At 39.2% G+C, this 25421-nt stretch overlaps 1 protein-coding gene across 4 annotated transcripts in view; it reads right to left on the minus strand.

Annotated features, from left to right (window-relative positions):
• Tmem43 (Transmembrane protein 43) overlaps nucleotides 1-20010 on the minus strand; it is a 121891-nt gene extending 101881 nt beyond the window's left edge. For 2 of the 4 annotated variants that reach the window (XM_067141496.2, XM_067141494.2), the window contains exon 1: nucleotides 19880-20010. The gene's annotated coding sequence lies outside the window, so the exon portion shown is untranslated. Of the gene's footprint in view, nucleotides 1-19752 lie in introns of all 4 variants that reach the window. The other 2 variants (XM_067141498.2, XM_067141497.2) reach the window with 2 other exon arrangements.
• Between the last annotated feature and the right edge of the window lie 5411 nt (nucleotides 20011-25421).

The following is a 25421-nucleotide window of genomic DNA, read 5'->3' on the forward strand; positions in this document are numbered from 1 at the left end:
TACTTTTTATAACAGCATGATAATGCTCCCTGCCATAAAGCAAGGTCTGTACAGGAATGATTAGTGGACCGTAAGGTTCCAAAATTGGAAAGGGAAGCACAGAGTTGAATCCTATAGCCAATTTTTGGGATGAACTAGTACACTGACTTTACTTCGGACCTCAATAACCCACATCATTAACTACTTTGGCTATATTCTTCTGGAAGAATGAGTTGCCATTCCCCCAGAGATATTCAGGAACCTGACAGGAAGTCTCATGAGCAGATTTAACGCACTCATAGAGGCAAAGAGTGGGTGTACATCACAGTAATATCCATTACTGTGATGTGTGTTACAGGGATAGTCTGATTAAGTTTCAAGTATATATCTGGTTATTTTTTATCAAAGAGTGTACATGGTTTCTTTTTCTTCACTTTACTTTATACAGCAACAAAGTTTCACTGGCAAAACTGTGGATAAGAGACTGCCATTATAAGGAAAGAATGCAAATTTAGTCTTCATAACGATAGGAGAGACAGGACTGGTAGCTTTACTGGCTTGTAAAATGTTATAACTTCCATGAACACTATGTAGATGACTGTAGGGCACATCCTGACATCCAGTGATTGAAAAAGTATAAGAAAAATATAACTGGCCTGAATTACAGATCTCTCTCTTAGTCCAACCCTTCGTAAGGGTGTAGTGGCATCATGCGACAATCCTTATGGTGATCTTCCTCCAGGAGTCCCTGCTTTGGGCATGGTGACTTGCTTGCTGTAAGCTCATCCTGGTCAAGTTCTTGATCTGGTCCATCCATCGTAACGGCGCAAGTCCCCTAGGTCTTCGGCCTTCGACTTTTCCCTTTATGATAAGTATTTCCATTGCCTCCTGTCTTCTGGCAATATGACCAAAATATCCAAGTTGTTTTTGGTTGATAAGGGTCGACAGTCTTGTTCTGATGCCGAGCTGTTGCAAGAATGATTAGTTAGTACGGTGTGCTGTCCATGGTATTCGTAGTAATCTCCTATAACACCACATTTCTAGAGCATCAATCCTGTGGCGATCCGCCGTCTTCATCGTCCAAGTTTCTGCTGCATAGGTCGCGATAGGGAAGATCAGAGTTCGTATGTGGGTGAGCTTTGTCTTGGAAGTGATGAAGGTGTCCTTCCAGAGCGAGTACGTTTTGCTGTTGAATTTCTCGCAATCGCAATGTGCTTGTGGATCTCAGGTTCACAGTCTCCAGTATTTGTGACAATAGATCCTAGATAATTTGTAAATAGCAAATTATTTGAAAAGCTAAAAGGCACTAACTAGAATAAAAATTCCAGGAAAAAATCATTTTGAAAGATCCACTTAGTAATGATAGACACTTAATGTGTCTATGCTAAAAATATATATTTAACAAAACGAAGAGGAGTAATATCTTTCTGCATTGGAAACATTGATATCATTCCAACCTGTTTTCTTTAAGACTGGTGTTTTGTGGTTCTGTGAAGTAATTGTAATTTTACTGATTACTTCTTGAAAAAGTAATTTGATATTGTAATTGACCACAATATTTCTCAAGAATTGCAGATTATGAGGTTGTCAGTCACTTCGAGTATCTAGGATCTAGTCTGATTCAGTTTCAAGTATATATCTGGTTATTTTTTATCAAAGAGTGTATATGGTGTTTTTTTTCTTCTCTTTACTTTATACAGCAACAAAGTTTCATTGGCAAAACTGTGGATAAGAGACTGTCATTATAAGGAAAGAATGCAAATTTAGTCTTCACAACGATAGGTGAGACAGGACTGTTCCTAAAATTTCCACCACTAAACTGAAATACATCTTTGCATTTGCTGAAAAGATGCTCTACAACGGTACTTGAAGGAATACCTGTGTTTAATTTTCAAACATCTCCATCAGTGACTGATATTGTAGGGTAAGTCTAATGTCTATGGAAGTACTGTAGAGGTACGAAAGTACCTCATCCAAAACAGGTGAGTTACTGGTTCTGCATTAGTACAACTAAAAAAGTTATCTTCATCATCACTTCATTTGTTCCAGTTTCTGCTTTCATGTGACGTTGTGCCTAGATGAACTCTCGTATATAATTTATCTAATCTGCCGAGTCGCACTGTAACTACTACACCTACTCTTAGATAGAGATTATGCTCTTGATGACATATAAATAAACACTTCTTTACGATATTAATATACACACATAACTGATACTCACTTAACTGACTTAATCTGAAATATCTTGGTTACCAGCCACTACTGTTAGTGACGAAGTTGTAGAGCATGATTTTTGTTACTACTCTCAAGGTGTAGGGGTGATAGCTCACACACTTGGCAATATATTTGATTATGGACCAGGAAAATGATATCATGGTTGCATTCCCACAACTGAGGATTATTACTGGCAATTGTATTAACTAATCATCATCATCATCATCATCATTTTTCAACTATTAACTATTACTAACTACTCTTATTAGAAAAATTAAACTCATGTATGTACTTTAAACAAAAATTAAACATACTTAAATTTTAAAAAAAATGATATCCTGGGAGATATGTTGTTACATTTAATGAAAACATTGTGCATATCAAGAAGCTGTTGGCATTATCGGGAATTCTAATTGATCGCTGCTGAATATTCTCTTCATGTTACATATGAATAACATGTTTGGTGCATGAATTACCTTGTATCTACTTCTGGAGTGGCCCTGGATTAGTTCTACTGGGGAAAACCTGGACCAGGTTCCTGGCTGTTGCTAGCATTATGTCATCATTTTTGTAACTTGTCCTGACCTACTTCTCTACTTAGAGTGTAGTGGTCACATTCACCCATACTAATTTGTCAGAAAGGAAGACATTACTGAAAAGCCTGTGATATTGAGGCATGCTAACTAAGCTGGATTCACATGTTCTGACAGCTTAAATAAAGGCTGTTCTAACTTAATCGATTTCTCAGATATTTTCCAACACAATTCAATTCTCGAACACAGTCCGTGAATTGTGTAACTGAATTCAATCATGGATATGAAGTGATATAAAAACTGCTAAAAGCATATAACTGACAAGTTACATACTGAATATAAATATCCAGAAAGCTGAGCATAGCTCCTGGTGACTATACTCAAATACTATAAAGTCAGACAAAGTAATACGATGTATAAGAAATTGCAATTTGTAGACAGACAGCTAGCTCGATAGGCATCAAGAACAAGCCTGAGCTGGGCATAAATAAACTTTGTCATAGCATGTGTCTCCCCTCTACAAGTCCATCCCTTCCACACTAATTGCACGGTGGTAGCTAATCACTGATACAGAATCTCAACCACGTGGCCACATTCCTTTCAAAATCTATCTATGAGGTAGACCATGTTTATGTGACAGTTGGAAAACTCTTTTGTCAACGGGAACTTTCTCTTGCCAGTTGCAATTCCTCCTAAACTTAGAATTGTTTCCCTATACCATGGCAGCTTCTACATGTCTTCAGTCACAAATTGAAAATATTTATTGCATTTTAAATTCAACAAATCCCACTTAATTACATATACATAATGATTACAAGAGTAATTCCCTTATTTTATTGATTAAATGGAATGAGAAGCATGATACCTAATTAATAACACAATCAAAATTATGAAAATCTGAATATAAGATCCAATGAATAAAATTCATAACAATAATAATTATAGTGAATGCTGAGGGAAGTCTGTACCACATGGACCCGATATATATATATATATATATATAATTTTTTTTCTTCTTCTTTGCGTGTATATATTCACATTTTTGTCATAAAAATTAGCGTTATTTATAGTTCTTGGTATTTTAAATTAATCAATGTCATTATATGGAATAATAACAATATGTGTGTGGTTAAGTGTAAGAAAGCCCTAACTTCGCCACAGAAAAGAAAGGCTTTATCTATCTATCTATCTATCTATCTATCTATCTATCTATCTATTTATTCCTGTCTCAAAACCACCAAAAGAAGTTACCAGAGGGTGTGTTTTCGTCATCTTCTAGTGCGGAGGATGGTGGTGATGATGATACCTTTGTACCGGATGTTGAGGATAAAACTGCACGTCTTTATAATCAGTGCGACTTAAATGATTTGGCGCGTGACCTAGGCCTCACTAAAGAAAAGACTGAACATTTAGGATCAAGATTAAAAGAGAGAAACTTTTTACTTCCTGGGACAAATTCATTTTGTTATAGAAATTGGGAGGAAGATTTCTGGCAGCTTTTTGTTCACGAAGACGAACTTGTGTTTTGCTGTGATATCCCTGGCTTGATTCGTCATCTTGGAACTATTTACCAAGCAAAGGACTGGCATCTATTTATTGACACCAGTAAAGGAAGTCTCAAAGGTGTTCTTCTGCACAATGGAAATAAACTTGCTTCAGCACCAGTCGCCCGTTCAACATCTATTTGTGAAAACTATCACAATTTATCTATGGTGTTGCAGAAACTGAACTACAATGAACACAGATGGTTACTGTGCTGAGATTTAAAAGTGTGGGGTATCATATTAGGGCAGCAAGGAGGATATACAAAGTTCCCGTATTTTCTGTATGAGTGGGACTCTCACGACAGGGATTGTCACTGGTTGTCTGAATGGCCCAAGAGGAAACAGTTTGTGTCTGGAGAAAAAAAACATTGTAAATCATCTATTAATTGATCCTCAAAGCGTGTTATTGCCCCCTTTACATATTTAATTGGGAATTATGAAGCAGTATGTGAAGAGTTTGGATAGAGGCAGTTCCTGCTTTCGGTACATTTGTCAGAAATTTCCAGGACTGTTGGATGTCAAAATTAAGGAAGGTGTTTTTGACGGCCCCCAAATTCGGAAGCTTGTGAAGGATCCGACATTCAGTACGACAATGAACGAAACGCAGCTTCAGGCATGGGAATCATTCAAGGATGTTTGTAGCAAATTCCGGGGTAATGTTAAAGATGTCAACTACCAACAGATTGTGGAAACCATGCTGTACAACTTCCAGAAATTGGGTTGCTGAATGAGCTTAAAATTACATTTCCTGCACAGTCATCTGGATTATTTTCCTGAAAATTTAGGAGCATTCAGCGAGGAACATGGTAAGCGGTTCCATCAGGATCTAAAAGAAATGGAACAAAGGTATCAGGGGCGATGGGACGTCTCCATGTCAGATTACTGTAGGTGTCTAGTGCAAGATAACACTACTGAGGAACACAAATGCAAATCAACACAGTGTTCAATTACATCAAAGTGCAGCCAGTCAAATTCATACACTCTAGCAATAAACATGTTACTTTTCTGTATATTCACTGCAATTTGACCATGTCCCATTAAAATTACATATATTCTCTCTTATGGTGTTTTCTCCTCCTCTGCGAACCATGTGACCTTGCCGCGGTGGGGAGGCTTGCGTGTCCCAATGATGCAGATATCCGAGCCGCAGGTGCAACCATATCGGATGGGTATCTGTTGAGAGACCAGACTAACGAATGGTTCATCGAAAGGGGGGTAGCAGCCTTTCGGTAGTTGCAAGGGCGGCAGTCTAGATGATTGACTGATACGGCCTTGTAATAATACTCAACATGGCTTAGCTGTGTTGATACTGCTATACGGCTGAAAGCAACGGGAAACTACAGCCGTAACCACCTCCCGAGGACATGCAGCTCTCTCTGTATGAATGATGTACTGATGATGGCTTCCTCCCGGGTAAAATATTCCGGAGGTAAACCAGTCCCCCATTCGGATCTCCGGGTGGGGACTACACGAGAGGGGGCGATCATCAGGAAGATGGATACTGACATTCTGCGAGTCGGAGCGTGGAATGTTAGAAGTTTGAATCGTTGTGGTAGGTTAGAGAATCTGAAAAGGGAGATGGATAGGCTAAAGTTAGATGTAGTTGGTATAAGTGAAGTACGTTGGCAGGAAGAACAGGATTTTTGGTCAGGCGACTACCGAATTATCAACACGAAATCAAACAGGGGTAATGCAGGAGTTGGTTTAATAATGAATAAGAAAATAGGGCAGCGGATAAGCTACTACGACCAGCATAGTGAAAGAATTATTGTCGCCCAGATAGACACCAAACCAATACCCACCACAATAGTGCAGGTCTATATGCCTACTAGTTCAGCGGGTGATGAAGAAATCGAAAAAATATATGAGGAGATAGAAGATTTAATACAATATGTAAAAGGTGACGAGAATCTAATTGTGATGGGGAACTGGAATACAGTGATAGGCCAAGTAAGAGAAGGTAGAACAGTAGGAAAATTTGGATTGGGACAAAGGAACGAAAGAGGAAGTCGGCTGGTTGAATTCTGCACTGATCATAATTTAGTCCTTGCCAATGCTTGGTTCAAACACCACAAACGACGTATGTATACGTGGACGAGACCTGGAGACACTGGAAGGTATCAAACAGACTTCATTATGATTAGGCAGAGATTCAGAAACCAGGTGTTGGATTGCAAAACTTTCCCAGGAGCAGACGTGGACTCTGACCACAACTTGTTGGTCATGAAATGCCATCTGAAGTTGAAGAAATTGAAGAAAGGAAAGAATGCAAAAAGATGGGATCTAGACAAGTTGAAAGAAAAGAGTGTGAGGGATTGTTTCAATGAACATTTTGCACAAGGACTAAATGAAAAGGCTGAAGGAAACACTATAGAGGAAGATTGGAGAGTCATGAAAAATGAAGTCAGTAGAGCTGCTGAAGAAATGTTAAGAAGGAAGAAAAGATCAACTAAGAATCAGTGGATAACTCAGGAGATACTAGACCTGATTGATGAACGACGAAAATACAAGAATGTTAGAAATGAAGAGGGCAGAAAAGAATACCGGCGATTAAAGAATCAAGTGGATAGAAAGTGCTAGGTAGCTAAGGAAGAATGGCTGAAGGAGAAGTGCAAGGATGTCGAAGGTTGTATGGTTGTAGGAAAGGTAGATGCTGCATACAGGAAAATCAAGGAAACCTTTGGAGAAAGGAAATCTAGGTGCATGAATATTAAGAGCTCAGATGGAAAGCCACTTCTAGGGAAAGAAGACAAAGCAGAAAGATGGCAGGAGCATATCCAACAGTTGTATGAAGGTAACGATGTAGATAATTTCGTTCTGGAACATGAAGAGGTTGTTGATGCTGATGAAATGGGAGACCCAATTTTGAGGTCAGAGTTTGACAGAGCTGTGAGTGACCTAAATAGGAACAAGGCACCTGGAATTGATGATATTCCCTCTGAATTACTGACTGCCTTAGGAGAAACCAGCATGGTAAGGTTATTTCATTTAGTGTGCAAGATGTATGGGACAGGAGAAGTCCCATCCGATTTTCGGCAGAATGTTGTTATACCTATTCCCAAGAAAGCCGGTGCTGACAGGTGTGAAAACTACCGCACTATTAGTTTAGTATCTCATGCCTGCAAAATTTTAACACGTATTATTTACAGAAGAATGGAAAAACAAGTTGAAGCTGAGTTGGGGGAAGATCAATTTGGCTTCAGAAGAAATGTAGGAACACGTGAAGCAATCCTGACTTTACGCCTGATCTTAGAAGATCGAATCAAGAAGGACAAGCCCACGTACATGGCATTCGTAGATCTAGAAAAGGCATTCGATAATGTTGATTGGACCAGGCTATTTATGATTCTGAAGATGATAGGAATCAGATACCGAGAACGAAGAATTATCTACAACCTGTATACAAATCAGTCTGCTGTGATAAGAATCGAGGGCTTTGAAAAAGAAGCAGCAATCCAGAAAGGAGTGAGGCAAGGCTGCAGTTTGTCCCCTCTCCTTTTCAATGTTTACATAGAACAGGCAGTAAAGGAAATCAAAGAGAAATTTGGAAAGGGAATCACAGTCCAAGGAGAGGAAATCAAAACCTTGAGATTTGCCGATGATATTGTTATTTTATCTGAGACTGCAGAAGATCTCGAGAAGTTGCTGAATGGTATGGATGAAGTCTTAGGTAAGGAGTACAAGATGAAAATAAATAAGTCCAAAACAAAAGTAATGGAGTGCAGTCGAACGAAGGCAGGTGATGTAGGAAATATTAGATTAGGAAACGAAGTCTTAAAGGAAGTAGATGAATATTGTTACTTGGGTAGTAAAATAACCAACGATGGCAGAAGTAAGGAGGACATAAAATGCAGACTAGCACAAGCAAGGAAGAGCTTTCTTAAGAAAAGAAATTTGCTCACTTCAAACATTGATATCAGAATTAGAAAGATGTTTTTGAAGACTTTTGTGTGGAGCGTGGCATTGTATGGAAGTGAAACATGGACGATAACTAGCTCAGAAAGAAAGAGAATAGAAGCTTTTGAAATGTGGTGTTACAGAAGAATGCTGAAGGTGAGATGGATAGATCGAATCACGAATGAAGAGATACTGAATCGAATTGGTGAGAGGAGATCGATTTGGCTACATTTGACGAGAAGAAGAGATAGAATGATAGGACACATCTTAAGACACCCAGGACTTGTTCAGTTGGTTTTTGAAGGAAGTGTAGGTGGCAAGAATGGTAGGGGTAGACCAAGGTATGAATACGACAAACAGATTAGAGCAGATGTAGGATGCAATAGTTACGTAGAAATGAAAAGGTTAGCACAGGATAGGGTGGCATGGAGGGCTGCATCAAACCAGTCTGTGGACTGATGACAACAATGGTGTTTTCTATCGAAATTACAACGATATGTCAAATTTGGATTTCAAATAGTCAGAGCACCTCCAGTTTTACACAGAATCTGAACACAAGAATTTTCCAGGATTTGAACTGTAACAATCTTGATGAGAAGCCAGTGATGCACCCCCTGAGCTATGACATCTATAGTGACTTATCTACTTAACAGAGCATCAGTGATAAGGGTACATGGATCTGGAAGTCAAGTAGGGATGAAATAAAAATGTTAGTGTTGAACTGTAACAGTATTGTAAAGAAAAGAGTAGAATTAAGTAATTTAATAGATATATACTTCCCAGATATTGTAATTGGAGTTGAATCATGGCTGAGAAATGATATAATAGATGGAGACATTTTCTCACAGAACTAGAGTATATATCACACAGATAGGATAGGAATGGTAGGAGGGGGAGTATTCATTCTGGTGAAGGAAGAATTTGTAAGCTACAAAAAAGTTAAAGATGACAAATATGAAATACTAGGTGTAAGGCTCATTTCTAAAGGTAACAGGCAACTTGATGTCTTTGACGAGTACAGACCAGGACAGGGTAGCGCTGACGCTGATACAGAATTTTAATTTTTATTTAAAAAAATTGTTTAAAGGTGCCTAACATCTACGTCATCAGCCCCTAATGGCATGAAATGAGACTAAATGTAAGGACAATTAAAAATCCATAATCCTCCACTGACCAGAATTCAAAATGTGAGGACGAAGAATGAATGGATAGATATGAAGTTAAAACAATCAGTGGATCCGACCCACCATGCCCCACATTCCCAGAAACTAGCGTTAAACAATAGTATTACTGACCAAGGGACTGCTTCTAAAGCACAATACTGAATCAATGATGCTTGTAGTCTAGACAGGTCCAAAATCCAGGTCATCGGCCCCTCATCGCTAGGAAAGTAGAACCATGGTATTTGTGATGTTGTGGTACTAATCAAAAGTAGCGTAGACTTGCAGTATTCAACATGTTATGGTACTACTCACAGGTAATGTAATCCGCATATGTAACACAGACCTATGGTGTTTCGCACACTGAGTTGCTATTTACAAGCAATGCAAACCTATACAGTCAACGCAAACCTATGGAGTTCCTCACATAAGTGGACCAACCAAGGGACTCGCACTATCCCATGGTGTTCCTCACATAGTGGGTACTAATCATAGGCAAGGCAAAACCATGGTGTCGCTCATATAGTGGTACGAATCACGGGTACTGTAAACTGCATCCTGAGCACACACTGTCGCTACTAATCTCAAACCTACTGTGTACCCAACATAGTGGTACTACGTGCAAGTAAAAGCGACCCATGGTGTTCCCTGCGTGATGATACTAATTACAAGTAGTATCATGGTTCTAATTTGATCATCCCTTGGTCACTCCTTTTAGTCGCCTCTTACAACAGGCCGCGGGTACCATGGGTGTATTCTTCGTCTGCGTCCCCCACCCACAGAGGGTGATACAGAATTATTTGATAAGATAATCAGCTATGTGGGAAACAACATGGAAAGGAATGTGATTGTAGCGGGTGATCTCAATTTATCAAATGTTAATTGGGAAGGTAATGCGAACGACAGGAAGCATGATAAAACAAATGGCAAAAAGTTAATATGGGAAGGACAGCTGATTCACAAAGTGATGGAACCAACTAGAGGGAAGAATATACTAGATGTGGTGCTGGTAAAACCAGATGAGCTCTATAGGTAAACCTACGTAATAGATGGTATTATTGATCATGAAGCTGTTTTGTCATAGTTAAAAATAAATGTGATAAAAAGGAAGGACTTAAAAGTTAGACTATTAGGCAGTACCATATGGCTGACAAAGCAGCATGAGGGAGTTTAAAAAAAGTAATTATGATTGGTGGAAAATGATAAATAAAAATGTAAACAGACTCTGATGATGATGCTTGTTGTTTAAAAGGGCCTAACATCTAGGTCATCGGCCCCTAATGGTACAAAATGAAACAAAATGTAATGACAATTTAAAAGTCCAAAATCCTCCACTGACCAGAGTTCAAAACGTGAGGATGAGGAATGAATGGACAGATATGAATTTAAAACAATCAGTGGATCTGACCTGTAATGTCCCACATTTCCAGAAACTAGCATTAAACAACAGTACTACTGACCAAGGGACTGCTTCTACAGCACAATACTGAATCGATGATGCTTGTAGTCTAAAGGGGTCCAAAATCCAGGTCATCAGCCCCTCATAATGGTACTTATCGCTAGAAAAGTAGAACCCTAGTATTTGTCATGTTGCAGTACTAATCAAAAAGTAGCGTAGACTCACAGTATTCCACACATTATGGTACTACTCACAGGTAATGTAATGCGCACATGTAACACAGACCAACGGTATTTCTCACACTGCGGCGCCATTTACAGGCAACGCAAACCTATGGTGTTCCACACACAAGTGTACTAACCACAGTGGCTCGTACTATCCCGTGGCATTCCTGACATAGTGGGTACTAATCATAGGCAAGGCAGACCCATGGTGCCGCTAACCCATGGTGTCACTCATATAGTGGTACTAATCACAGGTACTGCAAAACCCAGCTGGAAGTACACACTGTCGCTACCAATCACAAACCTATAGTATATCTAACATTGTGGTACTATGCGCAAGTAAAAGCAACCCATGCTGTTCCCTGCATGATGGAACTAGTTACAAGTAGTCTCGTGTTTCTAATTTGATCATCCCTTGGTCACCCCTTACGACAGGCAGGGGATACCGTGGGTGTATTCTTCTTCTCCGTCCCCCACCTACAGGGGGTTAAACAGACTCTGGGATGGGTTTAAAGCAATTGTTGGGGAAGGTGAAAATAGGTTTGTACATTTGGATGTGGTAAGGAATGGAAAAGACCCACTTTATTATAACAGAGAAATAAAGAGACTAAGAAGGAGGTGCAGATTGGAAAGAAATAGAGTTAGAAATGGCTGTGGACGTAAGGAGAAATTGAAGGAACTTAATAGGAAATTGAAACTAGCAAAGAAGTCATCTAAGGATAACATGATGGCAAGCATAATTGGCAGTCATACAAAATTTAGTGAAAAATGGAAGGGTACATATAGGTACATTAAGGCAGAAACAGGTCCCAAGGAGGACATTCCACCGGGCGAGCTGGCCGTGCATTTAGGGGCGCGTAGCTGTGAGCTTGCATCCGGGAGATAGTGGGTTTGAATCCCACTGTCGGCAGCCCTGAAAATGGTTTTCTGTGGTTTCCCATTTTCACACCAGTAAAATGCTGGGGCTGTACCTTAATTTAGGCCATGACCACTTCCTTCCCACTCCTAGCCCTTTCCTATCCCATCGTCGCCATAAGACCTGTTTACCTATGAAAACAATTACATTTACAATCACATACCAAAGTTGAAAACTAGAAAAGCGGCTGTAATTGATAAGATTTCTGGCGATATACTAAATGGGTTGGGATATAGTACCATATCTGAAATACTTATCTGATTATTATTTGCATGAAGGAGCTATACCAAATGAATGGACAGTTGCTATAGTAGCCCCTGTGTACAAAGGAAAGGGTGATAGACATAAAGCTGAAAATTACAAGCCAGTCAGTTTGACATGCATTGCATGTAAGCTTTGGGAAAGCATTCTTTCTGATTATATTAGACATGTTTGCAAAATTAATAACTGGTTCGATAGAAGACAGTTCAGGTTTAGGAAAGGTTATTCCACTGAAGCTCAACTTGTAGGATTCCAGCAAGATATAACCGATATCTTGAATTCAGGAGGTCAAATGGACTGTATCGCGATTGACCTGTCTAAGGCATTTGATAGGGTGGATCATGGGAGACTACTGGCAAGAGTGCAACTGGACTAGACAAAAGAGTGACTGAATGGGTGGCTATATTTCTAGAAAATAGATCACAGAGAATTAGAGTAGGTGAAGCTTTATCTGACCCTGTAATAATTAAGAGGGGAATTCCTCAAGGCAGAATTATTGGACCTTTATGTTTTCTTATATATCAATAACATGAGTTGTTTTTTTTCTTTTTGCTATTTGCATTTCATCGCACCGACACAGACAGGTCTTATGGCGACAAAATATGAGTAAAAGAAGTGGAATTAGAGATAAGGCTTTTTTTCGGATGATGTTATTCTGTATAGAGTAATAAATAAGTTACAAGATTGTGAGCAACTGCAAAATGACCTCAATGTTGTGAGAAGGAAAGCAGACAATGGTATGGTGATAAACAGGGTTAAAAGTCAGGTTGTGAGTTTTACAAATAGGAAAAGTCCCCTCAGTTTTAATTACTGCACTGATGGGATGAAACCACACCCAGGTGACTGGAGTGGGACATTGATGATGATGATGATGATGATGACAATGACGACTGATGGGGTAAAAGTTTCTTATGGGGATCACTGTAAGTACCTAGGTGTTAATAAAAGGAAAGATATTTATTGGGGTAATCACATAAATGTGACTGTAAAAAATGGGTACAGATTTGTGCACATGGTTATGAGGGTGTTTAGGGGTTGTAGTAAGGATGTAAAGGAGAGGGCATACAAGTCTCTGGCAAGACCCCAAATAGAGTATGGTTCCAGTATATGGGAACCTCACCAGGATTACTTGGTTCAAGAACTGGAAAAAATCCAAAGAAAAGCAGCTCGATTTGTTCTGGGTGATTTCCGACAAAAGAGTAGTGTTACAAAAATGTTGCAACGTTTGAGCTGGGAAGACTTAGGAGAAAGAAAACGAGCTGCTTGACTAACTGGTATGTAATACCAATATAAATGGTCTGTTACTGGACATTATAAATTTTCCAGCTAACTCATTCCTGGTTGCCAACGTTTCGCCCCAGTGTGCTAAGTTGGGCTCATCAGTTCGTAAACTGGTTGTGCTATTTACCAACGGATGAGCCCAACTTGAATGTTGATGTTGTACTCGTAGCACTTTTGAAGGATGAGTCATAGGGTTAGTACGAGGTCTGTTGTTGATTTGTTGTGCTGGAACCCACACTGATAGTCTCTCCGCTGCCTCTCTGCAAAGGGCTCGAGTCTCCTAGCCAGCACCTTCAAAAAGATTTTGTAGGTCAGACTAAGAAGCGAAATTCCTCAGTAGTTGCTGCGCACTGTCTTGCCACCCTTGTTGTAGATGGGACAGAGAAGGGCTGAGCTCCAGTCCCTTGGCATCTCCTCGTTCTCCCATACAGATCGGATCAGTGCGCAAACACTATCTAAAAGCTCTTTTCCTCCATACCTGAACACCTCTGCTGGTAGGCCGTCCTCTCCTGGCACTCTGTTATTGTGCACAAGGTCGATCTCCTCCTTCACCTTACTCCTTGTCACTTTGAGGACTGGCTCATGCTTGTTGTCAGTATGTGTGTGTCCAGCTGTCACCTGATCAGGCACCCTTGCTTCTGCCTCCTCAGTGTTCAGGAGCTCTTTGAAGTGCTCCACCCATCTTGACAGGATCTTCTCCTCCTCTCCAACCAAAAGACCCTCTTTGTCCTTGAAATATGATGTTCTGGGCTCGAACCCATTCTTGATTTCACCTGTTCCCTGGAACATAGCGTGAACCACCTGCTCCTCTATGGCCTTGAGCTGCTCCTTCTCTCGCTGTCTTTTCTTCCTTCAGAGCACCCTCGCTGTATGGTAGTCTTCTTCTGATGACATTTCCAGACTTTGTAAGGTCTTGTCCCTTGCTTTGATCTTTCTCTGGATGGCCTCTTCACATTTCACATCCAACCACTCCAACCTTACGCTTGGTTATTGGAATCGTACAGATTCTATTGCTGTGTACGTGATGGCATCCTGTATTGTTAACCATAGATCTTTTACAGTGGTGCCTTCTTGTATCTCCCTTTGATCTGCAGGAATGGCCCGGACCATCTCCCTGTACTCATCCTTGATGGCGGCGTTATTCTTCAAGGCAATAAATATAATTATTATTTTTTTTTTTTTTTGCTAGTTGCTTTACGTCGCACCGACACAGATAGGTCTTACGGCGACGATAGGACAGGAAATGGCTAGGAGTGGGAAGGAAGCGGCCGTGGCCTTAATTAAGGTACAGCCCCAGCATTTGCCTGGTGTGAAAATGGGAAACCACGGAAAACCATTTTCAGGGCTGCCGATAGTGGGGTTCGAACCTACTATCTCCCGAATACTGGATACTGGCCGCAATTAAGCGACTGCAGCTATCGAGCTCGGTAATAAAGATAATTAAAATCCTAATAAAGCCTCTTATAGAAATAGCTAGGATAAGGAAAACGTTGTTGAAGCCTTTAAAGAATTTTTTTTTTTTTTTTTTTTGCTAGTTGCTTTACGTCGCACCGACACAGATAGGTCTTATGGCGACGATGGGACAGGGAAGGGCTAGGAGTGGGAAGGAAGCGGCCGTGGCCTTAATTAAGGTACAGCCCCAGCATTTGCCTGGTGTGAAAATGGGAAACCACGGAAAACCATTTTCAGGGCTGCCGACAGTGGAGTTCGAACCTAAAGAATTAGCTATCACACTGTTAAGCATGATAAATCCTAACAACTGTTGAGGATTTGATAGCTCCATGAATAAATGATACGGCACATTGTATGATGGAACAGGACTATGTTTGCAAAATTATTACAATCCCATTTTCAAATAACACAGTTTCACAAGGAATTAAAGACATATCAAACAACACTGAATAAATGGTAACACAAACATTTTAAAAGTGCAATTTTTTAAAATTCACGTTGAAAGTAGAGATGTTGCCGACCTATCAATCTTACTCGTCACTGCAAGGTATCTTAATGATAACTATTTTGAAAAAATATTTTACTGTATCATGTGCTGACTGAGCAAACTACAGAGAAAGATGTGATCAATGTGATTTTTAAATATTTCTGAGGAGAGGAAATTAGTTGCGCTGACTGCTGTGGCATTTGCACTGTCTGGCTGCTAAGTAGCCCTTCGTGGACGTAAACAAAAAGTGGTTCCCCATACAGCATTGAGACATTGCTGTACCCATAGACAAAGCCTTGTGTCCAAAACAATTCCATCTGAAATGAATTAAAATTTTTAATGAAGCAGTAAGAAGTTGTAAACTTTGCCAAAGCCACTGCAACAAACACCAGACTGTTTAAAAAACTTTTATGTTTTTGCACACCGAAGAAAGGTGGCTTTTTCTAGGAAAAGTTCTTGCACGATTATTTAAACTCAAGACATAAACTACAATTTTTTTCTTTTTGAAGAACACCCTTTTTTTTTTTATCAGGCTTCAAAGTTTCATGATAGTGATTGGCTTCAGAAACTTGTTCATTTATATATTTTTTTTTCATAGATAAATAAACTCAACTAAGGGTTACAGAACAGCTCAATAACAGTATTTAAATCAAAAGCAAACACAATTCAGCTCGATGAGCAGCGTTCCAGCTAAGACAGGTAAAGGAGCCGAGCATGCGATCTGAGGGAAGGTACAGCCTAGCAGCTGCTTGTATGACTCGTGGTTACAACTTGTGAAGGGGTGCGTATCTGAACAGATTTAAACTTTTAACAGTTTTTATTGTGCCTAATGTCTCGTTCTATTCAGTCCATTAGATTATGGTGAGGAAACAAGCTAATGATTTTAGTATACAAACACCTTGTGCAAAGTAAATACATTTAATTATATTAATTTCATTAGGTTGTGCGTAGGAAACAAAAATTAGCTGGGCTGAGTGGCTCAGACTGTTAAGATGCTGGCTTCTCGAGCACCGAGTTGGCAGGTTTGATCCTGACTCAGTCCAATAGCATTTGAAGGTACTCAAATACGTTAGCCCCCTGTTGGTATATTTACCGGCATGTAAATGAACTCCCATGGGACAAAAATCTGGCACCTTGGCATTTCCAAAAAACTGTAAAAGTAGTTAGTGGGATGTAAAAAAAAAAATTATTATTATTATTATTATTCAAAATTAATTATTTTGACATGTGATAACTAAATACTCCTTTAACTACTACCAGTACTCAGAGAAATACTGCAGGCAAACATAAAAACTTTAGAAATACAGCGCAAACAATGAACGACAAACGAACTGTGCAAATGAATTACGTAAACAGATACACTGCTGTGGCTTTACTTCTGCCTTAACACTTCACACTAGTCTTTACAGCACAAACTATCAGAAGTCAGCTGTTGTCGGTTCTTCCCGTGCTCAAGCCGTTAGCTCAATGAGCACAGCTCTCTTACCTCGGAAAACCATCTTTAGGGCTGCTGACAGTGGGGTTCAAAACCCACTACCATCCAGATGCAAGCTCGATTTAAAGGGTAGTTTTTTTAAAATTTTTTCTTTTTGCTACTGGCTTTACATCACACCAACACAGATAGGTCTTATGGCAACGATGGGATCGGAAAGGCCTAGGAGTTGGAAGGAAGCAGCCGTGGCATTAATTTTTTTTTTTTTTTTTTTTTTTTTTTGCCAGGGGCTTTACGTCGCACCGACACAGATAGGTCTTACGGCGACGATGGGATAGGAAAGGGCTAGGAGTTGGAAGGAAGCGGCCGTGGCCTTAATTAAGTTACAGCCCCAACATTGGCCTGGTGTGAAGATTGGAAACCACGGAAAATCATCTTCAGGGCTGCCAACAGTAGGATTCGAACCCACTATCTCCCGGATGCAAGCTCACAGCCGCACGCTCCTAACTGCACGGCCAACTCGCCTGGTGATTTAAAGGTTCAAACAGAACTGTGTCCATATTAGGAAAACTTAACTCTTGGAAAACCTGCATTGAATATAATCAAGCTGAAGGTTCTGAAACACTGCATGTCTTCTTAAATGACAATAGCCTGGACCTATTTTAAGAGGTCGAAAAATGTAGTATTACACATACAGGTCTCGTGGTTTCTTTTCGGCAGTATTTGACTAAATTTGAAGATGGAGGCAACTGGATTACAGACCTGTTTAATGAAGACAACTTCAAGACTGCCAAGCTATCTATTCACGAAAAGGAAAAAGAAAGGAAACTTAAATTTCAATAAATATCAAGGAACATTTAAAAGAATCAAGGTAAAAATTAAATAAATTCTAAAATAAATGCTATCCTAAAAATAAAACAGAGGGAGAAAAATGCTTTCTTGTTAAGAACAAGAATTTACCTATGTTTTTTTAAATGCTATTTGTTCTGGGCGTCGACCTAGAAAGATCTTTTGTCCCTACTTACACCATATGTGTGGAACCTGCGTGTATTTTGTAAATGGCCGAAGTGTAAAGTGTTGAATGTGAGGAAAGGAACGTTAAGGACGACACAAACACCCAGTCCCCAGGCAGGGATATTAAACATTTGCAATTAAAAACCCCTGACCTGGCCGGAAATCGAACCCGGGGCTGCAGGGTGACAGGCGGATGCATTGCCCCCTACACCGCGGGGCCGGACACTTACCTAGGTTAATACCCATACCTATGCAGTTTACTAGCATGAAGTTGCAGACCTCACACTAGATTAGCTACAAGTAGAATGGACTACCTAATATGTTTGATCATCCACATTAGAATGGACTGTTTACCTCTGTGTTTTACCAGCATGAAGTTGCAGACCTCACACTAGATCAGCCACTAGAAGAATGGTCGAATTTATCATGAATGGAAAGTATTCAGTAACCATACTTCTTACAGGAATAGTGAAAAGTATAAAATGCTTAAGAGTGCTAAGAACCTCGAAAGGAAGCATAAAAAGGCACAGAACTTGGCTGATGGACTTGCTTCTCAACAACCATCAAACAAAGGTAGACAACAGACAATATAGCCAAGGAAGCAACAGCTAAAACAGAGAAGACTGGGTTGCCAAGGTAAGAATTACCTCAAAGCAGCTGATTTCACACTTGGCATTTCTTTCTCTATAACTGATAATATTATTCTAAAATTTGCATGTATTTTTCTTTTCTACTATGTTAATGTTCATCACCTCCTTCTTCCCCTCTATCTTTCCTATCTTCAATACCTACCTACTATATACTTGGGGACAAAACATGATGAACTCTCCTCTCACCACTACTTTCCAGTGGCAAGCCAGTGACTATTAGCAGCTTATAGAATTTACTATGTCTTCTGTAGCCAGAGTAGCCAAATTGTCCACTGCACTCAACACAAAGAAAGGGTAAAGACTCAAGAGAGAGTGGTCTCGTTAACTCAGCAGGGTGCAGGGTGTGATTGACTGCTGGCTTCCAGCTCACTTCCACGAACTGAGGCCATCATGTTTTGTTCCCAAGTATACTAAAATGTACAATATAAGCTTGAAAGCATCAGTGACTCACGCAATCGGATCACCTCTCAGACTATATCTAACATATCCTTGAAAAATGATACATAGGCTACACAAAACCGTGAGACGTAGCAATCACAAGCTATGATTAAAAAAGAAATGCAATGCAGGAATATTTAATTAAACCTCCGACAGATACAGATTTTTCCTTCACACGTATGATCCAAGCATGACCGAAAATTGCTGAATTAAAACTACAGGTTAAAGGTACATACTTACTTATGTACTGGTACATTTTAGTTATTACCTGTGTTTAATGCCAAGTACGATGCCGTGTTCTCAATCAGAAATATGAACAAACATGAAACTTTCATGTCACGTATCATTATCTACGAGTATAGACGACGTAAGGCCCTTGACATACTACCTACAATTTGGTGCATCCTTCAGGTCACACTTCACAAGACTGCAGCAGAAAATCGAAAAGCACAGTATCACGTAACCTATACACGGACTTCAACATTTCGAAACATCTAAATGGTACGGCACCCTACTAAGAGAAGTTCTGGAAATGAATCTAAGCGCATTTCATATTCAACACTTTTAGGTTAGAACCTTTCTAATACTATGAGAAATTCAAGCACGATATAAGGCCTACACAATAGCAGTCGGTACGACACTACTATCACTAAAGTCCATCTTTTAGTGATAATCTTACCAAAGAACTCGCTGAAAACATACTACGGATTAAACCTAAACCGAGCTATATTCCCAGCAATTTGTAAATTGAAAAAGACAAATACTGTAGCACCATTTCTTCACACGTACGATACCGGTACTCGAATTATTTCATATGAATATAACACGGTCCAAAAAACTGAAAAACAAAACACATTTTAGCAAGATTTACCTTCACTTTTCACCACCACATTTTGACAGCTTAGAAACGTCAAGTTGACGTTATAAATAAATCAATGCAGGTGTATTAAATATAACCTTCTATAAACTTAAGCAGACTTCTTATCAATTTAAAATACCTCTGGTTATCATTATTAAACCCATACAATTTCACAAACGCAACAGAAACATCCTAATGCCCGTGACCATAAGGTTCAAAAGTCATTCAGATCACATTATTTACAAACTAGCGCCGGACCCAGGGTTGTTCCATGGCGTAATATTACGAATTCATACCAACTTCTGTAGGCCAACACATCTAGAATCTATGATTAGCAATAATTAATTAAATTGAAGAATATTATTCAAGGTATTACTTATAGTTTACATGATTATTTAACATTTCTAAATACTTATCATTTTAGCTATATTTTCGAAATTTATTTTCCACCATACCAAAATAATTTCCGTTGTACGTGGATAAATTGTGCAATAACATTTCCTATGTTGAGCATAATGCTATTGGAAATGGGATTTAACAAAAGAGTTCCCAGCAGAGAATACAGAGTCAAATCAAATCAAAATCTCTTTATTTGCAAATGAGGTGTCTACCTCGGTGGCAAATGGTACACTAAAATACATTATTGTCAAGCACTAAATATTAAATTAACAAGAGAATAAAATTTTCCTATAATACAATATTATATAATTTACGCTAACAATGTTTTCTATTAAACACACAGCTCATCCTTAATAAATTTACATTGTTTACAAAATTCTACTTAAAATATCTCCTGTACTACTTACAAGTATAGTCAACTGATATACAGTATGTAGAATTACTTCAAATGATACTGTACACCTGGTATAAGATTAAAATTTACATTGCATTTATTTACTTTTTCCTTTCTTTACCCATTCTGGAACCTAAGTAGCATGACGACCTGCTGCGTCTTAACCAGAGCCCCTTTTACCACCACTTTTCAGGGTTCCTGAAGGGCCTTTACAGCTACCGTAGCGGTCCCAGGGCCCTCGAAGTCCCCACTGTACTTCACCCCTACAGGCAGTCTCCTACTTTGGCTGTCCAAACTCCTTAGACCAGGGGATGGAATTAATTTATTCATACGCATTCTTTATTTACAATAACCTGCACTGGTCGAATGCCCTCTAACATTTCATTTTTCTCTGATGCTGTTTATTCTCTTTTTGAATATCCGTACAGATTTTGGAAAAGGATCAAACATTACCCCTGGTAAACTGTTCCACTCCTTCACACCCTTGCCAATGAATGAAAATTTACCCCAATCGCTTCTGCTAAAATTTCTTCTAATTTTATATTTGTGGTCAGTCCTGCCGATATAATTATTTTCCAACTGAAGCCTCTCACGGATTTCTCCCCATGCTTCTTCTCCTGTATAGGCTCTATATAATCCTCCCTTCTCTTAGGTAGGTACTTAAAGTTTCCCACCCTAGTTTCTTTAATATTTCTGATGCACTACTCTTTCTCCTGAAATCCCCTGTTACAAATCTTGCTGCTTTCCTCTGCACACTAGGCTATCTATTTCTTTTATTAGGTACGGTATTCTTGGTGAGGATCCCAAACACTGTTTGCATTTTCCAATAATGGACGAACCATACTAAAGTAACTTTTATCTTCTAATTCTTTGTTGAGTCTAAAGAGTAGGGGAATATTCACAATCATTATCATCAGGCTTGGTGTAATAGTCTCCCTCATCTCCTCCCCTTTCTCCGTCTTGTGCCTTTACTAAAAACAGTATTTTTTAAGACCATCTGTCACAGGCTAGTTCGTATCGTAAATGAACGACTATCGTAACACCCAGTCATAAATATTCTAGGCTACTCTGCGACATTGTTAATCCGCCGACATCTTTCTTGTGTATCATGAAGGCCCCGAAGGGAAGAGGGCTGCCTTCAGTGCGTGTATATAAAAACTGTGTTTGCCAATATATTGTACTGGTAATTTATTGTAACAATTTTAATAATTTAGTAAAATCATATAAATCCATGACCCCTCCGATTCTTTAAACTTTAGAAACGATTTTCCTTAATAATAATAATAATAATAATAATAATAATAATAATAATAATAATAATAATAATAATGTAAAATGTGCATAACTTATTCAATAATTATGTAAATGTATATTACCGAGAAAGTGGCTGTGAGACTTGGATAACGTAGCTATCAGCTTGCATTCAGAAGATAGTGGGTTCGAAACCCACTGTCGGCAGCCCTGAGAATGGTTTTTCGTGGTTTCCAATTTTCATACCAGACAAAAGCTCGGGCTGTACCTTAATTAAAGCCACGGTCGATCTCTTACCACTCCTAGTCCTTTCCTATCCCATCGTCACCATAAGACCTATTTGTGTCAGTACGACGTAAAGCGAATTTTAATAATGTTATAATGGTAAACTCGTGCCCTCATCCCGAGTTGGTCCGGCTCTTTTTTTTTTTCAGGCACACCTGCAATGGATGTGAGCTGCATGAACCATTACGACCAGATACCAGCCCTACAGCCGTTTTTGGAGATGATGGTTTTTGACTTTAGGCCTAAAACCTCAAAATGGCCAAAGGCAGAAGGAATTAAAATGTTGTTTTATTCTCGACAAACCCAACCAATTGTTTCTCTTTACAGTCTACACATCCTTTTACACTAATTTAATCAAATTGAAGGTTCACAACATTTTTGCTCTCAGAAAGTTGAAAAACATGCTTAAAGAAATAAGGAATACCGGTATGTATTTCCATTTCTTGAATAAGGAGATACTTCATTAGAAGTGGATGATTTGCTCAAATATCAAGGGTGTGGTAATGAAAAATATCACTTAAGCTTAAGACATCACAGCACTTTGCACTCCGCATACTCGGTATGAATTAAATATGAACTTATAATTTCGACAAACAACACTTCATTTTCTGTTATATGTATATATGGGACCAAACTGATTATGCAAATTGTCTAACTTCTTTAGGTAGGTAACTATCATCTCCATTCTCGGAGTCTTTCAGCAACAATTTAAACTTTTGTTAAGAAACATTGAAGACTGCACTGCAAGGTTCTGAACAGAGAGAAAGAAGTACCGGTATGGCTTCTCAAAAGGAAAATTATAGTGAAACAGTCCATTGCATGCAAAGAGGGCCGTAGCTTTTAGGAAGGAAAAACTGAGTGCTTCCCCACACAAAATCTCGTCATTTTTGCCATGGGTTGTTCCTGAGACTCATAGCAAGGTGCCCTCAGGCTTTCAGAGATACTTCTGTGGGCAACTGCATGTGGTCCATATAATAACTTGCAGTCTAACTTGCCTAAGTTATGTATGCTTGCTTGGAGCTTATCCTGAAATCTCTGGGGGGGAAAAAAAGGTATAAAATTATGTACGGTACCTTACCGGTAACAAATATATTATTTAAAGAGGAGACCTTAGAGCATGCAGTGCATGCTTTGCATGCTCTGTATAATCACCTCTGTCTCATACTATACCTGCAAATGCCTTTTCCAGCATGCAAAGCTTACTTATTATTTATACACAAAATCAGTCCTCCACGAGTTGGCTGTGCGGTTAGGGGCGCACAGCTGTGAGTTTGTATCTGGGAGATAGTGGGTTTAAACCCCACTGTCGGCAGTCCTGAAGATGGCTTTTAGTGTGCTGAGTTTGTAACATATTTGAAATTAAATTTAATATGATAGGGTTGGCAGCAGAGAAAGATGTCTGGGTTAGAGCAAAGCCTACTAGATACTAGAAGGCCTGGACAGAAAGCCAATTTCTTGCATTAAAAGCGGGGTAATAGTTTTTCTCTTTTGCACCGCTAGGTTCGCGTTTATGTTTTGTTGTTTGGCGCGAATTCTATGATTACGTGTGTTACTGCAACATGTTTTATGAGAAGAAATAACATATTAAACTTCATTTTATAAGGTAAGGCCTTACCTAACATGAAATATAAAGAGTTTTGTCGTTTTTAAATTGATTTGGTCTCACGATTTGCAGTATATGGACGGTTGCTGAGATAGCATTTAACATTTGTTTAGTGACGTGCTTCCAAATTACCGCCATCGTGGTGGTGGTGAGTGTTTTAAGAGGAAGTACAACCAGGCAACCACCCTTAATTTAACACTAATCAGAGAAAGAGACCCAACACTTCGAAAAATGAAAATATCGGCCAAAGGAAGACAAGGGCCAAGAAGGGCGTGAAAATGAAAGACTCCCTAGGCCTCGGGAACTTAATAGCGTCGGGGTCGGCAAAGAACTAGAGTTGGCCAAGGAAGGTCGGATAGGATAGATGAAAGTGAGGAGCTGGCACAAGTAAATGGAAGAACTGCCAGGACTCAGCTAAGAGCCCCGTGGTCGCCAACCCACGCTCCAAATTTCAGAGCCCCTGGGGCCAATTACCGTCAAGTTTCTCTTTCCATTCTGTAGGTTAAGATGGTTTATTGTTGCGTGCCTAACTGCACATATGACACAGCAAAGAAATATACGGTACACAAATATAAACGTTCATATTTTTTCCTAAAGATCCGAGTTTACAGGAGAAATGGAGGCTTGCTATTTTTCGACAGGTCAGCAGAAAAGGATCTCTTTGGGCTCCTAATGATAACTCCAGAATTTTTAGCTTGCACTTTGTCGAATCAGATTACAGTGTAAGTACTGTGAGGGGAATTCTGCTCCCCGACAAAGTGCCGACGCAAATTCGTCTTCTTGAAAATGTATTAATATTTACAACGCGGACGTTAGGATATCTCGGAAAATGTAACCTTGTCCGAAAGCTGAAATTCCTTACCGGTCCAAAGTTTAAAGAGACAGTGCCGCGACTGTGATCATTCACATATCACATACGTTATAGGTACTTACAAAATTTTTCAGGCCTGTTCTTGATAATAATGCAAAGAAAGTGACTAATGACTGTGATTGGTTAAACAAATTCAAGAGCAAACCTCTGGGCAGAAGAGTGTTGAAATGATAGAAATAGGGAAAAATCGGGTGAGTACCTCTATTTAGGCCTATTTTCCTATTCTTTATTCTTGTGTGATAAACAAGTGCAAAATGAAAGAAATCTATGAAGTGTAGTGTGTTCTAAGTTGTTTTATATATTTATATCTGATTTACACCAGCCATAATGATAATCAAGATGTATTATTTCGCGTTATTGTATGAATCTTCAATATAAGGATATACCTGTAGACAGCAACATGAGAACAACAGAACATAAACGCGATCCAAGCGGCCATCGCCCGAACTACTTTGTTCGCCCAGAAATGTGTCGGCTTGGCCAGGCCTTCTATTATAGTGGAGGCAACGGTTAGAGAGAGGTGTGTGTGTGTGTGTGTGTGTATTGAAAATGAAAAGTGCCAGTTTTTCTTCTGAATAAATAATGAAAATGTATGTTTTCAGCGGGGTGTTTTGTAATTTTTAATTGGTGAACCTAATATTCAGTGGCGACCGCGGCAGGACGTCATTAATAAAAGAAGGCTCTCGTGAAGAAATAAGAAGGAAAAACTTACGAAATCAAGGACCGTAAAGCGGCGGTTATTTCCACGTGTATACAACGAGGTTATGTCATCGTTACACGACGATGAACCAGACGCAGGAGAAATTCAGGGACAACTAGAAATCCTTCAAGAAAGGGATGATACTATCGCTCATTTGGATGGATTAGTATTTCAACAG

This window comes from Anabrus simplex, chromosome 2 (assembly GCF_040414725.1).
Source record: "Anabrus simplex isolate iqAnaSimp1 chromosome 2, ASM4041472v1, whole genome shotgun sequence".
In the NCBI taxonomy this organism is placed as follows: domain Eukaryota; kingdom Metazoa; phylum Arthropoda; class Insecta; order Orthoptera; family Tettigoniidae; genus Anabrus; species Anabrus simplex.